Source organism: Oxyura jamaicensis, chromosome 5 (genome assembly GCF_011077185.1).
Source record: "Oxyura jamaicensis isolate SHBP4307 breed ruddy duck chromosome 5, BPBGC_Ojam_1.0, whole genome shotgun sequence".
NCBI classification, from domain to species: domain Eukaryota; kingdom Metazoa; phylum Chordata; class Aves; order Anseriformes; family Anatidae; genus Oxyura; species Oxyura jamaicensis.
Genome location: NC_048897.1, coordinates 56,234,520 through 56,253,513, shown reverse-complemented (window position 1 = coordinate 56,253,513; position 18,994 = coordinate 56,234,520). Strand labels below are relative to the sequence as shown.

At 39.1% G+C, this 18,994-nt stretch overlaps 1 long non-coding RNA gene across 2 annotated transcripts in view; it reads right to left on the bottom strand.

Moving 5' to 3' along the window:
- Positions 1-18,994, bottom strand: part of LOC118168274 — a 53,573-nt gene that overhangs the window by 11,501 nt on the left and 23,078 nt on the right. For both annotated transcript variants that reach the window (XR_004751459.1, XR_004751458.1), the window contains exon 4: positions 1,480-1,630. This is a non-coding gene — a long non-coding RNA (uncharacterized LOC118168274). The remainder of the gene's footprint in view (positions 1-1,479; positions 1,631-18,994) is intronic.

Genomic DNA, 18,994 nt, shown 5'->3' with positions numbered 1-18,994 from the left:
CCAATCAAGGTACTGTACATAACTCCCTGAGGAAAGGAGAACGCAGCTTATCCTTATCTCGTTACATTTACACAAATATCTTAAAATAGTGGCATAATACTTTACCGTTGCAGTACAGAAGTCGACCTTGATCCCAGTGAAGTTAATGACAGAACTCGTTGCCCCTGTCTAGAGAGATTAAAGCCTTAACCACATAAAAGCAAGCAGAAGAACAATAGGATGGTGAGACTTGAGGTTAGAAGTAACCATGTGACCATCAGATCCTGATCTTCTTTTTACTACTGAGCAGTAATTTCTAGGAGTTCAGGCCAATTCATACACATGTAAGCTACATAGGGTGTAAGTCTAACTCAGGGAAGTCCACCGTCTAATATATCACTGCTCTGTTCAGATAAACTTATCCTTTTACTGAGTGATGTTGGTGTCACTCTAGACAGCAAGTTGCCATTAGCAAATGTGACCATTAGCAAATGTAATTCATTTTGCAAGGTGGCAGAAGGGGCCACAGAAAACGTTTCAAGGCCAAAGATCTTGCAAAACCTGGCATGGCTTGTAGTGAAACACTTGGAACTACCCACTACTAACAAGCAGTACTCATCTCCTTTCATCACTAATTCAGTGTGCTATGTTCCATTTAATATGCCAGCAAAGAGCACATTAACCAAAGTTGCTAAATAACAAATAAAAATATCAGGATTATTTTCCTCTGAATTTTCAGGGACCAGTGAGGCTGTCGTCCTTCAAACCCAAGTGCTGTACCAATTCCAAGCCTTTCAGAGTAGCCTCAGAAACAAAAGGTATCAGCATTCCCATAGTATGAAAGTATACAAGGGATATACATGCACACGTGACAGCATGGCCAGCTTCACACCTGCATTTTATCTTTCCATAGGATGAGGTAAAATCTATTCCCCAGATGGGAGCATCTCCTCCCTGTGCCAGTCACAGGAGTGCAATCATTATGTATGTGCATTACCGTTCCTGTTCGTTATTAAGGGATATCTATCATCAGCACAAATATTAGGGCAGCAGAGTTCTGGAGCTCAGTTTCAGATACTGCACGTCATTTTTCCTTGTCCAAACTAGCTTCAGCACTTGCTATATAAGGAAAATGCTAAAGATTGTGTGTGCCAGTGGAAAAAAATGTTTCATAAAGTATTCAAATATGATCTGGATGGCCAGCATTTGCAGTTTTATTATTTGCTTAAGTGTTTCATGGTTGGCCTCGCATTTGTGAGGTCTGAAACCACCACATATCTGAAATTCCAGAAAAGCTATATAGAACAAGTCATGTCATGGTACTGAATCTGAATGGTAATTAAGGGTGACACATACTTTAGACACATACATTAGAAATGACGTTTCATCGTATCAACAAAGAATAACTTACGCATCAAGATGCCTCATCCCTGAAGATGCTACATTGATAACCAATAGATGGCCGAGGTTTAGGTAAAAATAGAGTGTAAAAATAGTCACTCAATAGTCCACTCCAATGTGCACCATCTTCTCCCAGCTAAGGCCACCATTTGATTCTGAAGAAGGCTGAGAAGCATGATACAAACTCTTTGTGGTCACCATGAATCCCACCACTGATGAAATTAACAAAATGGTATCAAGTCCACAACACCTAGGAAGGAATGAAAAATAACTATCATTCTAATTGTCAATTACTAAACTCCCAGAGAACGGAGCTCAGAACTGGCATGAGTGTTTGGGCAAAAGCCAGTGAATGCAATTATTCCCACTGTCCTCTTCACCCATTCAACCATCCACTATAAGTTCAGCTGCACTGAAGTTCTGCTACATGGCTTTCACACTGCTTCTCCCAGGGCCTTGGTTGTTGGGATACAGAGAAGAAAGGAATTCTGGTTGAGAATAAATCAAATGAAGAAGCGGTAGAGATAGTCAAATAGTTTTAGATAGTTAAAACTTGTTGAAACCTTCAGTTGATAACCAGTAATACAGAGCAAATGTCTTAAAATCATAGAAATGATTCTTTTTATTATTATTAAAGTTGACCACAAGTTAATTCCATAGGCAGTAGTAGCGATTTCCTGCAATCAAACAGAAACCAAAAGGGCATCCTCTCCATTTAGAAGGTCACAGAATGGCTTGGGTTGGAAGGGACCTTAAGGACCACCTAGTTCCAGCTCCACTGCTGTAGGCAGGGATGCCACACACTAAGTGAGGTTCGCCAAGGTCTCATCCAACCTGGCCTTGAACACCTCCAGGAATGGGGCATCCACAGCTTTTCTGGGCAATGTGCTCCAGGGCCTCACTACCCTTACAGTGAAGAATTTCTTCTGCATCCCTTTATAACATATAGAAACACAACTGAAATAAAAGTGGTAAGATGAAGAGCAGTGAGAAATGACATGTTGAAATACTGCCTTTAAAATCTACTTTATTCAAGTGGAAACAAAACACTTTAAAAGGTGATAATGCTCGAAAAGCTATTTAACTCACCAGCCAAATTGAACTGACCAAAATCTAATTTATTCCTTGTCTTGTTTAGCAGATGCTTAAAAGATCAATATAGTTGTCTCTGTAGATCGGCATGAAATATTAACCAGTCTGAGTGTTCTGAAGCTTTTTACAACATATTCAGCCTCATTAAACATTAAGCAGCCTTGAAATATAAATATAAAATAACTATCAGCTTCCTATCCTTCATACACAGAACAAAGGTAGCTCAAAAGTGGGAAGGAGGAAGAAAAATATTAAATGAACTGGGAATTCAGAGAGAAGTTAACTTAGCAAAGCTGTCAGTATAAATTGACTCAATCAGATACACTTTCCCATAAGGAAAGGTATTGGCGCAGTCACTTTGTGAAACAGAAAAATATCTGCTAAGAAGCAAACAATAGTGTGGCATTTACAGCATAAGGAATTCATAAAAATATGCCTCTGACCACAAATGTACCCATCTCAGGTGCAATCCTCATTTACAGTATGGCTCCTTTTACCCCTTATATTTTCTATAGGACTCACATCTCCATGACTTCAATCAGAAGGAAGCCTTGTTCCCTTTTCTCTGCTTTTCATTACCATCTGGTATGTTAAAAATATCTGGGCAATACAGTAGAAAAGAGTTTCAGGTTCAGTAAAGGGAAATGTCAGCTTTGCAAATCACTGAAAGTAACCGGACATAAACTGTCAAAATAAGTCAGCAAAACGGCGTGGTTATTGTCAGCACAGAACTCAAGTCTGCTGTCTGAGATGTGGCTAAAGGTTATATACAACACAGCGAGATGGCTCTAGAACAACGTACAGATCAACTAATTTATCTATGAATGCTTTTCATTTTAATATATGCAGCACATTTAATGCCTTTTTCTCCTGTTTGCCTGCTTGCCTTATTATTACTGCACACTGATAGTCAAGATAAAATTCAACCACACACGGTATTGCCTTTACCCCTGAGGAGTCTGGCAGGCTTTACAGAGAAGCTTTCTAAGTAGCTTTCTTATTGCTATTTCTTCTAGTATTGTCTAGGCATATAGATAACAGGCCAGACCTAACGGTGTTAAAATTTATTACAGCTTTCTCCACTCAGTCTGTGAAGATGGTAACTGCAAGAAGTGAAACTGTGTAGGAATAATTCCCCATCAGATATACTAGATATTGTAAAAAGTATACTGACCTGTTAAGTTAGAACTATCAAATTCTCAACACGATGACAAGAATACCATCAATCAGTCATTGCAAAAACCATAAGGAGTTGAGAATGAAACCCAGAAACAAATTCAGTGCACCTAGAGGAAAAATAAAATAAAATAAAATGGATATTTTTTTAATTTTGCAACATAAGCAAGATCCAAGGGGACTTACATAAAGAGTAAGTGTATCAGGCACAGTAAGAAATGATATTCAAATAATATTTAACATTGGACTGGTTTTTGCTACATTCTTAGAATAGAACCAAAAATACCCTTTTGCATTACACCTAACGTCTATACTTCCTTTACCTATATGCTACACTGTAAACAAGCATTTATTAGAACAGGAAAAAATAAAATAAAAATCAAGTGTTCTACATTTATTTGCATGCCAAATTTGCAAATGTGGTTTATGGACAGGGTCACAATATCTTCAAAGGTACGTTTTCAAATTAAATGAAAAAATGTTTTTAAGGAAAGAGATTTTAAACTTTGTGAACAAAGCCTGGCACCCTTGCAGTTTAGTCAAAGAGGTGAGTCATAACCTAACTGCAACACAGGCATGGGGAGGGCAAACAGAGCCTTAGATCTCTTACCTTGCTCCTAATAAAACTTGGAACAATTTCAGATACAAAAAAGTCCTGCATTACCAGAACCCCACTTGTCCTTTTCCTATTATGGCTTTTTAAATGTTACTATCATTATTATATTTTTTTTAATTCACAAGGGATACATGGAGCTGCCTCTCCAGATCCACACAGCAGAGGCAGTTATGCAAGGAGCCTCTCTCATCTCTTGCAGCCACAAAAGAGCAAAACAAAGCCACAACATGGCACACAGAAGAGGCTGTGTGAAGCAGACATGAATGTGCAAAACTCACATAACTACTGCTAAGGAGCACCATGTGGTACCTTGTTTCCTTCTGAAATTTGAGGGTTCTGTCTGAATTGCAGGTCCTGTGGATTGTTTGGGAATAAAGGCAACTTGACAATATTGTCAAGCATTTCTTTCATACCACACAGAAAAATCAAGCAAGACAGATTTTTCTTGCTGAGATTGCCACAGCTCTTTTAGACAAAAAATTCTTCTTCTCTCAAGCCTGTGCTCATTCATTGTCATCCTTACATCTCTCAGCTTCTGGCATGTAGGAAACAAGCCAAACAATGGAGTTACAGGGGCACCCTAAGTGCTGTGAATCTGGCATTGAAGATTAGGGTAGAACTAGCAGGTACGCTGGGGATAAGCAGGCAGCAGTACTGTTGCTAAGGAAGAAGTGAATTTTACCTTTCCCACTGCTTTCCAATCAAACCTAAAAGTCTAGCCTTGTGCAAAGCAAAGCTATTTCACTTCTGATGCTCTGCCACGTTTGAAAATTTGAGATTAAAAATACTAATGCCAAATTTGCTGTAAATATCGACTTGTGAAAGGTGTAGCACTTTGTTTTGATGGAAGTTGCGCTTATGCTGCTCTCAAGACGTCTGTCCGAAACCAGCTTCTGAAACGCAATCTTTGAAGACTTGCAGGTTCTTTTTATGCAAGGCTCCTCCTGCCGACCCACACACAGCCTGTCCTCATTACTCACAGTGTTATTACTGCAGTTATCTCTCTCCTAGCAGCAAACTTGCCCTGCATATGTTCAGATCAAAGGAGAGCCAATTCTCCACTCCCTCCACTCCAGCTGTCTTCATCACCTTCCCACCTCTTCACAGCCTTCAGTTCCCGATATTCATGATCTCTCACCTGGATGTTTTTGGAGTTTTATTCCTATCTCTGACCCACAAGACAAGCAGTTAATTTATTACATTCTTTGACAATGTCTTTTGGTTCAATGGTGGTACAATGCTCAGCACAGTGAAATTGTGCCTCATGACTTGGATTCCTAAGAGTTACAGTGATACATGTAATAAAACAATAAGTTTTAATTCTATTTGACTAAAATTCATACCTCAAGACTACCAAACCATGAAGAAATAGCATATAAGGGAAACAGAAAACAATCACACTGATCAGAATGGCATACTGTAAATGCGTCAACCCTCAGCTAGTATTAATGGCTCCAAAAATATATATATATATATATTTTTTTTCTATCTCTCAATGTGCCTGTGTTCATCTACATTGACAAGGACCGTTTAAAGTCAATTTGGTTGTAAGCAATCCTTGTAGATAAAAAGGAACACTGAGTAAAGCATCCCTATCTATTTTTTCGTGCTACAGAGGACGTATAATGGATGTGTGTGTACCAGCAGATGAAAGATGAATAAGGAAGCAAATTCTTCTGCTGTTTGGATTAAAACAGAATAAAAAAGGTACACATATATGCAGATTTATTTCATCAAGGACAGTATGGATATCCTGGTAATGCTGTAGCTTTCTATTGTCTCTGAAAGAATTGAAAACCTACTGAAGATCAAGTCAAGGAGATCAACACACACACAAGAGGCCAGTGAGAAAGCCATCAAAATAGGTCAATAGGAATAGAAGAGATCTTTGGAACATCAAAATGGAAATCTACGTCCTATACAAAAGCCTTTGTAATGCCTACAACAGGTCACTGAAACAAAGTAGTTTCTAGAAGAAATTTTCTAATAGGATAGAACTTTGTTCTTCGGGAATTAAATGACTATTTCATACATATGTAACTGGATCCAAGCATAAGCAGAACATGGATGAACTACCAGCAAAGCCACTTGATTGCCTATTGTCTCAAAATGTTTGATAATTTTAAGTATGTTTTTATTTTCAGAAGGCATTGTGCTAGATTTGCAAATAGGCTGGAAAAAAAACCAACTAATTAGAAGCAACTATTGTTGAGAAATGTTAATGTGGAATGGGAGCCATTTAAAGTACTGTAGCAGAGTTTAAAATATAAGTTCATTCCAGTAAATCAGTGTCAAAATGACAAGAGAAGCCAACATGGCTCAAGACAGATATATGGAACAATATGTAAGATAAACAAAAGAGCTTTTGAACCCATCCACAGAATATGAGAAGTGAAAGATTTGATTAAGTATTAAAAGAAAAAGGCTAAACCAAATGAAACAAAATCAAAAGTGAATCATACAGCTAACAATCTCTCAATGTAAGTGGGGTTTCTTTTGTTTTATATTTTTTGTTTTGTTTGTTTAGACAGGATAAAAAAAGAACCAAGAATCTACTTTCCAAAATAATACTTTCCACACAAACTAAAAAAATAAATAAATATATATTTAAAGACTTAATTTGCAGCTGTCTTAAGATATAACTATATCTGGTGCAACCTACCTGCATACTCCTATATGAGGGAGTTTTAAGGCTTTTTCCCACCTTTACTGCTTTCTTGTATCAATGCAAACTATGCACTGATGCCACTTCCGAGGGCGAGTACTGCGGGCTCACATTCAGGCAAACTGTTTAGACAGTCAAGGCAATCGCTGTGAAAAGTGCCATCAGTGCATAACAAACCTCACCTCTGCACTACTAGGCATTTCTGGGGGCAGTTCCCTCCCTTGGTCTTAGCAGTTGTTGCACCACATCTTCATTCAGAAGGAGCAAAGATAACAGCCTTTCTTCTCACAAACTCTTAATTATTGGTGGATGATGACTGGGAGCTACACCCACGCACCCATATATACCCATATATAGATCAATCATTCCTGCAAAGCTTCCCATAACTGACTTTACATGTAAATCAGCTATATCCTAAAAGACTCCAGTGCTATTTTAGTCTGAGCTTTCAAACTTCTGACGGGACAACAGAACTAAGGATGCATGCACCGTACTGGCATATCCTGATGTAACCAATCAAAAGAATTTACTCCTCGACCCACTGGTAATGTAATCTATGCCAATGTTTTCCTGGTATGATGTATTTTTCCCATCAGCTGAGGGGTAACAACTGTTCCTTCTCATTGAGCTGTACCTGAATGACCCATGCAAGGGAATAAGGGAATTATTTATGCCCCTTTATTCTCTTGCAGATATAACACTAGTTAGAGCTGAGCCCCAAGGAAGCCCCCAGACTAGACACCAGGTATCTGAGAGAGCAAAAAAAAAGTGGGAACAGAAATTGAGAGAAGACTTCACTGACACTTTACAAGTTCACATAGTTCAAGAGAAGTCCCTGAAGACAAGAAACACCATCATAATGCCATTAGTTAAGGGAAAGCCTAGGGAAACTAAAAATGTATGTAGGGAAAGCTTAAAAACCATTTTTGAAAAGAAAGTGAGGGGAAACACTTTAAACAAGCACACTAGTGGTTCAATTAATGGTTTCAGAGAGGCCCACAGGAGAAAATCTCCAAGGATATTATCACTAGGATAGACAAAGGGGGGGCAATGGGTACCTGATGTGGAGATGTTCTGAATCATTTCCTCAAGTTTCATATTGGAAGCTAAATGCATTAAAAAAAAATTAGAACAGCAAATGTATTCCAGAAACATGTACAAAGCACATTTGATAGGCTGTTTAATCATGTATCAGTACAAACAGTGGGCTAGGCTAATAATCCTAGAAACAACACTAAAGTGCAAAGAAAAGTAAGCCTTGATTAATACTGTGGGCGAGGGGAGAAGAGATCATTTACTTTTCCATAAAATAATTAGGACAGTCATTAAAGAGAAGATGCAAATCCTTTTAGGAAGAAATCTGCTGGTTTCTATCTGCTAGATTCTATCAGAGAATCCAGAATGAAGGTGAAAAGGTAGAGACAAAAATCTTAAGGAAAGCTGATCTAAGTTACTAGTCGAGAATTATACTTGTAGTGACCAAGCACTTTCCAAGACAAAGAATACATACAATTCAGTGTAAATAATATGATTTCATTAGTATTTTTTCATTAAAAAACTTTTATTTTAACAAAGATAGCAGCCCCTTTTATTCATTTTTTTTTTTTTTAATAATAAACCAGGATACAGGTTGAAAAAAAAAAAAAGGGCAAAAAAGCAAACTATCATTTAGACCCTTCTTTTCCAAAATAATTTCATTTCCCCTAGAAGCTCAAGCAGCACATGGGTATTACCTACCTACCAATTCACGTGTATTCTGCAGCCCCCACTTGGAGCCTCACATGTAAGTGCTGACATATTCAGCAGAGAAATCTAACTCCCTTCTCTGTCACCACTGGCACAGCTGCTGCACCACCTACTCCCACACCCATTCTCCATGGCCATAGCTGCATGGCTCTCATTTAAAATTAGGTCTGCATTTGCTATTGCCTCGTTCACAGGGAATGGTTGGTTTTACTGTAACTACAAGCCTTTAGCTCTAGCTGCAGCTTCAGGTTTTCAGCTGGGAGGAATCCAGTCAGATTTCCCACGTGCTGAAGAAATATCAGAGGTCACAAAGAACACATGCACCTGTAAGAGCATAAAACCTGGGGAGGAGGGAGAGAAAATAAACATCAGCTAACACCAATACAAAAAGCAAATAATTATATGCCATTTAATGTGGTTTTAAAATACTGACTACACAAATTGGCTTTGTGCCGTATCAACAAAGTTGTGCAATAAATAAAGGTGTAATACTCGGATATTTCCTCAAAATAGTAAACCCACATGCGGTCTTTTCCTGAAGACTGGCTTCAAAATAAAATGTCAGCCACATTCCAAGATAACAACAACAACAAAAATCAATGTGTTTGAGAATAGCTTGATTGATTTCCAACTGTAGCAAAATGATACAACACACAACAATCCTTACACTACTTCTCCTCCGACTCTTCGTTTAAAAGCCCAGCTCATAAGCAGAGCCCATCCACTTGCATCGTGGCGAGAGATGTCGGCGGGACGAGGCCCAGCGGAGGATGGTGCCCTGCCCATTCCCCTCTCTGGGCTGGTTATCCTACACTCTCCCCTGTCTTTGGCAGTGGCTACAGCCTGCAAAATAATGGCCTCAACAGCTTTCTAGGCCCACTCGCTGTTATAATCTGTATAATAAGTATTAGTTTAGTTTTTCATATGGAAAGTTAATCCCCTAATAACATTTCAAATTACTGAAGAGTGTTTGGAAAAATCATAGCTACCATTCAGAAACCTGTGCTGCAATCAGCTACACAAGATATACAGCATTCTGTAATTAGTGTGCACCTTTCAGACTTGGCTAATTACCTCTTATGAATTAAGATTGGTCTTGCTTCCCTCCCCCAAACCCTACACTTGAGAGAAAAAAAAAAATAATAAGAAGGATAAGCTCTGTACTTCTAAGGCAGCTGAAAATTCAGAAAGATAATGTCACTGATTTGGTTATTTCCAGGTGAACATCAGGTTATTCAACCTAGGTGAATTTAATGATTCTGGACAGGTTGTGCAATGAATCTTCTTATAAATCACCTATAATTGCAAACATAAAAATTAAAAATCAGTCTGAAGAGAGAGATAACAGTATTAATGATGGGAAGCAGTAATCTACAGATAGCGGTGCTTCCATTTTAATCGAAGCCATTCTGATGAGAGGCTTCTTAACCTCACGGGGACAGCACTGGGACAAAGAGGCTAGGGCATCTCACCCATGGCAATTTTACTGACTACATGTGATTAACATAAATGTTTGCCAATACACTGACATAAAAACTTCAGAACGTTTCTCTCTCATACAATGTTCTGTTGTTATACCCCTCAGAAAGACTGATCAGTCCCAGTCTTAGCTTGGCTTTCCAAGCCTCCCCTCCAGTAGCATTTTCCAGCAGGCTACTAGCCCCGTACTGAGCCACGGATTGGATTTGCTTGGGTTAGTATCCCAGGTCAGCATTTTGCATGACACAGACCATCTCCGGTTCAAAATTCCCTGCGGGTAGAGACCACCTTTTTCGTTTTACATCTGTGAGTGCTGATCAGGTGAACAACAGCACAGCCTCCTCCTGAAAGAAGTCAGAACAGCTGAGATGTAAATGAAACGTGGATGAAATCTTGCAGTTTTGAAAATAAGTGCATTTTAATTCATTGCCTGGTTGGAGTTTTTAAAAGGCTTTGTCCCTTTGTACTTTAGACCAAAACTTTAAGGAATATTAGCTGGGTCAAAAGCAAAAAATTGAAAGCCATAGCACAGAATTAGAGATGGCTTGAATTTCTGTGTAGGAGACAAACTCACCTACTTTGTTCTGTAGGGAGTTTGGAGCCATGATTAAGATGAGCCTTTTTCTGGTCATATTTTAGATAAGACTGAACTCTTCTGACATTAGCCATTTTTATCAGATTTTGGCTCCAGATAAAAGAAACCTTGCAGGTACAATCATACAGCCAAATGACTAACTGCCACCCTTCGTGCCTATTAATTATTTCTGGCCACAGCACTCTGCACATAATGGATCACGGACACAAAATTATGTCTCTCTCTTTTTTAAAAAAATAAAAATAAAAAATTGCTTCTAGGTCATTATTTCCAGAAGTCAGCACTTGCTTTGCTGAAACTGAAAAGATAATCAGCCAGGAGCACCTTGGGTTGCTTTGTTCAGGTACTCAGTATTTGCAGCTCACGATGACTTTTAACTAGAAATGTGAGAGCAACCATAATTACAAAATCAGGCACAAGTGGATTAAAAATTCATCAATCCAAAATCCCAGAACCTATTACGCAAATATGGACATGATGTTTGGGTGGGAAAAAAAGGCCACAAAAAATAAATTAAAACCAGCCTTATCACTGGGAAAAATCATGAAATCCTTGTCCCAAGTCACCGTGTTTTATTTTATTTTTAAACTTTTTCCTACTTGCCATGGGACAGAGGCATTGAAACCCTTCTATGGTATCACATTAATATCATACCATTTGGGTTTTTTTCCTCATGTGATAGTGAAGTGTAGTCACGTTAGCACATTTCATTGTGAGTTAGTAAAAATGAACGTTAATATGGCCTGATACTAATCCACCATGACAGAAAATTCCTAATACGATAAAACTTTCATATCATATTAGTAGAAAAAAGTCAGTTCCTGCCTGTTCCAGGTCACTTTCAATGTTGCCTTTGCGCATACAGTAATGGCAAGCATTTGTCTGTCTGCAAAAAAGGTCCCTAACACTGTTCAATGGTAAAAGAAAAATGCCATTCAAATGTGCCTTATTTTTCTCCTGTGAAAGAGTCCATTGCAGGAGAGCCCTCAATTTTATCATATCAATTGGCATTCATTTCTAAGCTTTAACTCTAAGTTACTCAAAGTGCCTCTTGTAATGAAGAGCGACCTCTTTTTAAATAGTTGTTTCTTTATATTAAAACAACTGCAGAAATAAATATTCAGTTCAACACAACTCCTCAGTTTCTTGACCAGTCTTTGAAAGGAAGCAGTCAACCATGGGCAGTATGTTCAGCAAGTCTTTCAAAGCAAATGCCAAAAACAACACTAATAATAATAAAAAAATATTTCCTGCAAGAACTTGTTGGATATTTCCCAGAAAGTGATAAAAGATTTGAAAGAAACACCAGCTTACAAGGCCTTGCAAAGTCTCTGGCCATGCTGAGTCTAAGTGACAATCAGACCCTTCTCCTTTGTCCTTCGTGACCCAAGTGAGGAGCACTCTGGGTCATTTTGTCACCTGGTGTGAACTAGCAAAGGTCAATTTAAATCCAGAGTTCAATGGCAGTTTCAATCAAACCACTGTCTGGCTTTAAAGCAAGAGCAGTTGCTTTTTCATTGCATGCTTGTGCGCCTGGGCTCTAACAGCAGCAGTATGATCAGGTAATCCTAACAACTGCAAATGCTGAGCTTGCTTACATAGGCTGCATAATTCAGAATTTAAAATTATTGTTACAGAGAATTTCATTTTTCAACACAAAGACTTAATTTTCTCAACAAAGACATCCAAGCAACTAAAAAAGAATGTACTCATTTTAGCTTTCCTCCAGAAAATGAGAGTTCAATTGACACTGCTGCAGAACAGTACTGAAGAGAAGTCATGCTGCAGATCAGCTTAGCCTACAGAACATCACACAGGTCAAACACTGAAATACTTACTACAGTTTGTTCTTCAGTTCAGGTTATTGGATACACTTCTGTGTTTAAGACACTAGAACAGCCCCAAAACTTTCAAGTAACTTCACTTCACTGCTGTAGCTTAAATGAAAAAAAATAACAAAAACCAAAGCGGTGGCAGGGAATGGCCAGGTTATGACAACCAAAAAAGAGTAATTTTCAGCTGTATTATTGCCTGTGAAACACCAGAAGTGCAAAATGTAATTATCTTAATGCTATTTTTGATATCATATCAGCAAATTACACTGAGTTCCTACTGTGACACTTATATCAGGGTAAGAATTATCCTGTTGTGAGTGTCGATCCCAAGGGAAAACGAGGCAGCATAAATGGCTGTGATTCTTGAGCAATTAGCTGCTCCCAGGCTGCAGACACTCTTATTTAAAAGATAGTTATGGAATGTTTAACCTGTAAACATCTACAACATTTACCTCCTATTTGTCTTTTCAGTAATTAAGCCTCCAGGGGATCGTCCTATGTAACAAGCATTTCTTCCTTGTTTTGCCACCCATTTTTCTTTATAATCACGAGAAAATCCCTTTTTGCTATTAAGATACACACCATGAAATTTGGAATTGTTTGTAATAACTATGTCTTTCCATTAGTGCTAATACCCTAATGCCACAGGACAACCATGTAATATGCTGAAGGATTATATAACTTCACGTTGAGCAAAAAGAAATTATAAGTTTCAATCTCCTTTGGGAGCTACTTTTTTGATTTGTTTTCAAAGTTCTTTAAGAATTATTGAGGAAAGAGAGAAACATTCATCACTACGACTGAATGCAGATCTTAGGTATTTACTCTAGAGTCATGCACCTTGACCCAAAAGAGCTGGAAGTAAAGACAACTGGATAAAGCAAAGGCTAACGTTAACACATGACAATAAAAGACACAAGATGCAAAACAGTTCAGCAGTAGTGCATCAAAAGTTTAAGCAGCTCATCAGAAAGTTTTCTACACACACATAGAGGAAAGGGATATAGTATTAGTGCAACAGTGCCATTTCAGCACAAAATTATTCAACAGTATCTATGATCCCTGCTTCAGATTGTGAGGTCTATAAGCTTATACACTGTGATCAAAATGCTGGATGAATGTAGCCTTTGTATTTTTCCTTGAATCTGCCAGTATACCTTATACGTGAAAGTAAAAGCACAAATAAAAATATACCTTGTAAAAAAAAAAAAAAAAAAAGTACACTTTCAAAATCCTTTAAGTACAAATCGGAAGCTGAACACATTTTGAAAAAAATAAATCCAGAAATCTCTCTTTTAGGCATAACTTTTTGTAACTTTAATTCACAGACAAAATATAACTGCATGAAAATATCAGCTTATAATTAGGACTTTTAACAATTGTAAATGAAGTCTTTCTTCTAAGAGAAATCAATTTCACGGCATACAAAACATTGGCTCAACATCTCCAAATTTCTGATACAGTAGAATTCTATAGAAAGTCATTCTTTTAAACCAAACTAAACTACAGCTATTACCACACTTCGTCATTACCACTCAATCATTTTAATGCACCACTGAAGCAAACTCAAAATATATGCTTTGGTCAACAAGGAAATCATTGATTTGTTAAATGCTTTATATAACACATGCAAAACTCCCAATGTCATTCATATACATGCTAAGTTATTCTACCATCTTTCTTTTACCATGATTTCCTTCCTTGACTTATACTTGACACACTATTGAACTGTTCTCCTGGCTAGCAACTACTGATTTTTTTAAATAATAAACTGTTCTTCCATTTGAAAATACCAGTGAGCGGGTTTTCTTCATCACTAGGTCATGCAGAGTAAAGTTAATGGTAGCTAACGAGCCTTACTCTTGGATTTTGAAATACTCCGGCAAATGCAGCAAGCTCTGTTCCAGCTGCTGCAAATTTTAAATCCAGGGTTTGGTCTTTTGTGATTAATTGCACGCATGTCACTACAGTTTGGTCTGTTGTTATCAACTGCATGCGTATTGCTACAGCTGCTATGGAGCTCCACGGTGGTTGTGCAGAGCGCACTACAGGAGGACTAAGCTGCCTTCCTCCATGTTAGTGAACACTGAACACGCCCACTAAACTTGTTTTTTCTCCTGGCAGGACCAGGGTGCTGTTAAAAGCACAAAATATTTGAAAACAGCAAAATTAAAATCTGCTGTACAATTGTGGTTTCTTTTAACACATTTCTGCATCCATCCTTACACTTGCCAACTGCATCAAACTCTCAAGGGTCCTATACCCTTCACAATGCCTTATTGTATTATAACACATTTTTCTCAGTAGCATAGGACCATGAAAACAGGTGGTTTACTCTGCACTATATATTTTATTTGGATACTTAATGGAGAAAGCGATTCATACTCATTCAATCACATGAAGTCCGACATCCCTGGCAATAAAATTTAGGGCCAAGGTCTCATCTGGTGATTAGTGGAGTCAATGTAGTCTACACTGGCAGAGGAAAAACGATGATTACATGAAAAGTGAATCATCATAACGTAATCCTGTGATCCAGAGTATGCCTGCACATATCAATAATGCAGCCAAGTGTACCAAGAGTTGTGCAAGGCCATGTTCAACACCCACTTGAGAAGTACAGATAACAAATATATGAAAACTACCCAAACATTAATAATTTTTTTAAAAAGCTATCAAAATATACACAAAACATAAAATATACACGTCTTCCTTGATGTTTAAATTCCTTGAAAATATCAGGGAAGGTGACAGACATCTCAAGTTTATTAAATTAGAATGACAACAAACCCATCCCACATGTGCTTTCTGCATCTCCCGGGTTGCTGGCACCCGTGCCCTGGGATGGAACAAGCGACAACCAAGCAACACATGCCAGTGTGCCCCTAACACTACAACAACATTCACCGCACTGAATCTACATTAACAAGAGCTCCTACAGGGAGATTCACAATTCTGAAAATAAATTCCCTGAACACTGATTAAAAGGTGATCATTGCAGAAATCTTTAAAGCAAAAAGAATTAGGATGTAGCAATGAGCAGCTGGATATTGGCTGGCAAGATTTTAGAGGGCAACATCTTTATTTCCTCCATTAGTGCTAAGTGCTACTTAGAAGATTTTTTTTGGTCAGAATATAGCTGGTCTTTCTCTTGCCACTTGATGTTTCCTTTCTGCATACTGTTCCATTATGCTCTCCAGCTATTACAGTCTTTACTTTCAGGTGACGCTGAAACTAAAAGCGGGAGATTGCATTTCCTGTGTTACAGGCTCACAGAACTGTAGGGGAAGGGACCTCAAGAGATCATCGGGTCCAACCCCCCTGCCAAGGCAGGTTCCCTACAGCAGGTTGCCCAGGTAGGCATCCAGACGGGCCTTAAATATCTCCAGAGAAGGAGACTCCACAACCTCCCTGGGCAGCCTGTTCCAGTGCTCCATCACCCTCACCGTGAAGAAGTTCTTTTGCATGTTGGTGCGGAACTTCCAGTGCTCCATTTTGTGGCCATTGTCCCTTGTCCTGTCCCCATAAACCACTGAAAAGAGGTTGGCCAAATCCCTCTGTCTCCCACACTTAAGATACTTGTAAACATTATTAAGATCCCCTCTCATTCTTTTCTTCTCCAGGCTGAACAGACCCAGGTCTCTCAGCCTTTCCTCATAGGAAATATGCTCCAGGCCCCGTATCTTTTTTTTGTCTTTTTTGTGCCCAGAACTGGACACAGTACTGCAGGTGAGGCCTGACCAGGGCAGAGTAGAGGGGGAGGATCACCTCCCGTGACCTGCTGGCCACACTCCTTTTAATGCATGCCAGGACCCCGTTGGCCTTCTTGGCCACCAGGGCACACTGCTGGCTCATGGCCAACCTGTCGCCCACTAGCACTCCCAGGTCGTTCTCTGCAGAGCTCCTCTCCAGCAGGTCGTTCCCCAGCCTGCACTGAAACGTCCGGTTGTTCCTTCCCAGGTGCAGGACTCTACACTTGCTCTTATTAAACCGCATTTGGTTTCTTCCTGCCCATCTCTCCAGCCGGTCCAGGTCTCGCTGAATGGCAGCACAGCCTTCTGGCGTGTCAGCCACTCCTCCCAGCTTTGTGTCGTCAACGTACTTGCTGAAGGCTATTCCCTCATCAAGGCTGTCAATTAAGATGTTGAACAAGATGGGACCCAGCACAGACCCCTGGGGAACACTGTTCCTCACAGATCTCCAGCTGGACTCTGCACTGCCAATCACCACCCTCTGAGCTCGGCCAGTCAGCCAGTTCTCAACCCACCTTACTGTCCACTCCTCTATCCCACACTTTCTCAGCTTTGCTAGCAGAATGTCATGGGAGACAGTATCAAAAGCCCTGCTAAAGTCAAGGTAGATGACATCCACTGCACTCCCCCCGTCTACCCAGCTAGTGATACCACCACAGAAGGCAACGAGGTTGGTCGAGCACAACTTCCCCTTGGTGAATCCATGCTGACTACTCCTCATAACATTCTTCTCTCCCAATTGCTTGGAGATGGCATCCAGAACAAGCTGTTCCAACACCTTTCCAGGGACAGAGGTGAGACTGACTGTAGTTTCCCAGATCCTCCTTTTCGCTTGCCCTTTTTGAAGAACAGAGTGACATTGACTATCCTCCAGTCTTCAGGCACTTCTCCTGTTCTCCAAGACCTTTCAAAGATGATAGGGAGCGGTTCAGCAATCACCTCTGTCAGCTCCCTCAGCACACATTGATGCAGCCCATCAGGGCCCACAGGTTTGTGTGTACTGATCCCATTCAGATGCTCCCGAACCACTCTCTCCTCAACCAGAGGGGAGCTCTCCATTTCTCTGACTCTTTCTCCTCCCTCCCGGGTCCAGGAGTCCCAAGTCTTTGAAGCAAAGACGAAAGCAAAGAAGGCATTCAGTATCTCTGCTTTCTCAGTGTCCCCGGTTTCCTGGACACCCACCTCATTCAGCAGGGGACCCATATGATCCCTAGTCTTCCTTTTACTGTTTATATATTTTTAAAAAAGAAAGGTTCTTAATGTCCTTTATCTCCTTTGCCAACTTCATCTCAAGGTGGGCTTTAGCCTTCCTCGTCACATCCCTGCAGGCCCTGACAACACTCCTATACTCCTCCCAAGGGGACAGGCCCTTTTTCCACATTCCATAGACCTTCTTCTTCTTTTTGATCTTGTTGATGAACTCCTTGCTCATCCACAGAAGTCTCCTACCCCCCTTCCCCAGTTTCCTACTCTTAGGAATGCACCAAATTTGACAGAATTGTCTGTTTAACGATGGACGTGTAACAACAGCAGCAGAAGGAAACATCAATAGCAGGAGAACTGGTCACATCTTTAAATTTTGTTATGAAACTGGATACGGTTTAAAAATACAGAGGACAAACAGGAAACACCAGGAATCCCTTTGTCTGGCACTCAGGTGTTTCAGTCTCTTTTTCTTACCCCTGAAAATGATGCAGGGGCTATTACTCACACAAAATACTTTGATGCAGCCAAGCTTGCTGCCTCAACAGTTTCTCTTCAAAAGACTTTCAAAGACCTTCTACAATTAATAATGAACCCTGTATGCTAGGGGGACATTCAAATTAAAAAAGGGACAAATTTTGTCAGAAATAGACTTTATCATAAAAGGAGTAATGTGAAATATTCAAGTATTCTATCTGAAAAATATAATCGTTAAGTAGTGTTTCTGAACATAACCATTATCATTTTAGCAGTAAAAAGATTTATATTAAAAGAAAATCAAAACTTTGTAGCAGTCTGTAATAGATCCAAAGTAAAATTTAAAATTACTTTAACTAAATAATGCTTCTTTTGTCCATACCACATTCCCAATAAACATAGAGAAGGATGTGTTACTACAAAATATTGAGATGACCTTAAAAATAGCTTTAGGATGGATAAAAAGAAGAAAGTCATATAAAGTTACTGCAGTGAAGTATAATTAAAAAAAAAAAGAGAGAGAAATATATTCCTATACAATGCTGAATATAAATTCATCAGATGCTGAATATAAATTCATCAGATGCATAGGTAGTCTAAAGATATTAAGAAAAATAATGAAAAAGTACTCCTCCATTGTCATATGCTCCTTGCAAATACATGCTGGGATAATGCTTCAACTATAATAAAACTGCTCATTATCTGGAGATGCAGTAACAGGAGAACAAACATCGCCTATATTGCTGAGAACAATTCTGTGGAGGCAGTGAAGGACTTCAGGAATGTAGCTTCCTTTTTGATATTTGATGTTTATGAAGGTTGATTGAAACAGAGCGATTATAGTCATTTAATTAGATGACTACACATTAGAGTTATTTGCAAAAGAATAATACATATTTATATATTTTTATAAATTCAAAATGCCCAGTCTGGTAGTAGTGGAAAGTCATTTTGGGGGGCAGAGGGAAAGCAATATGG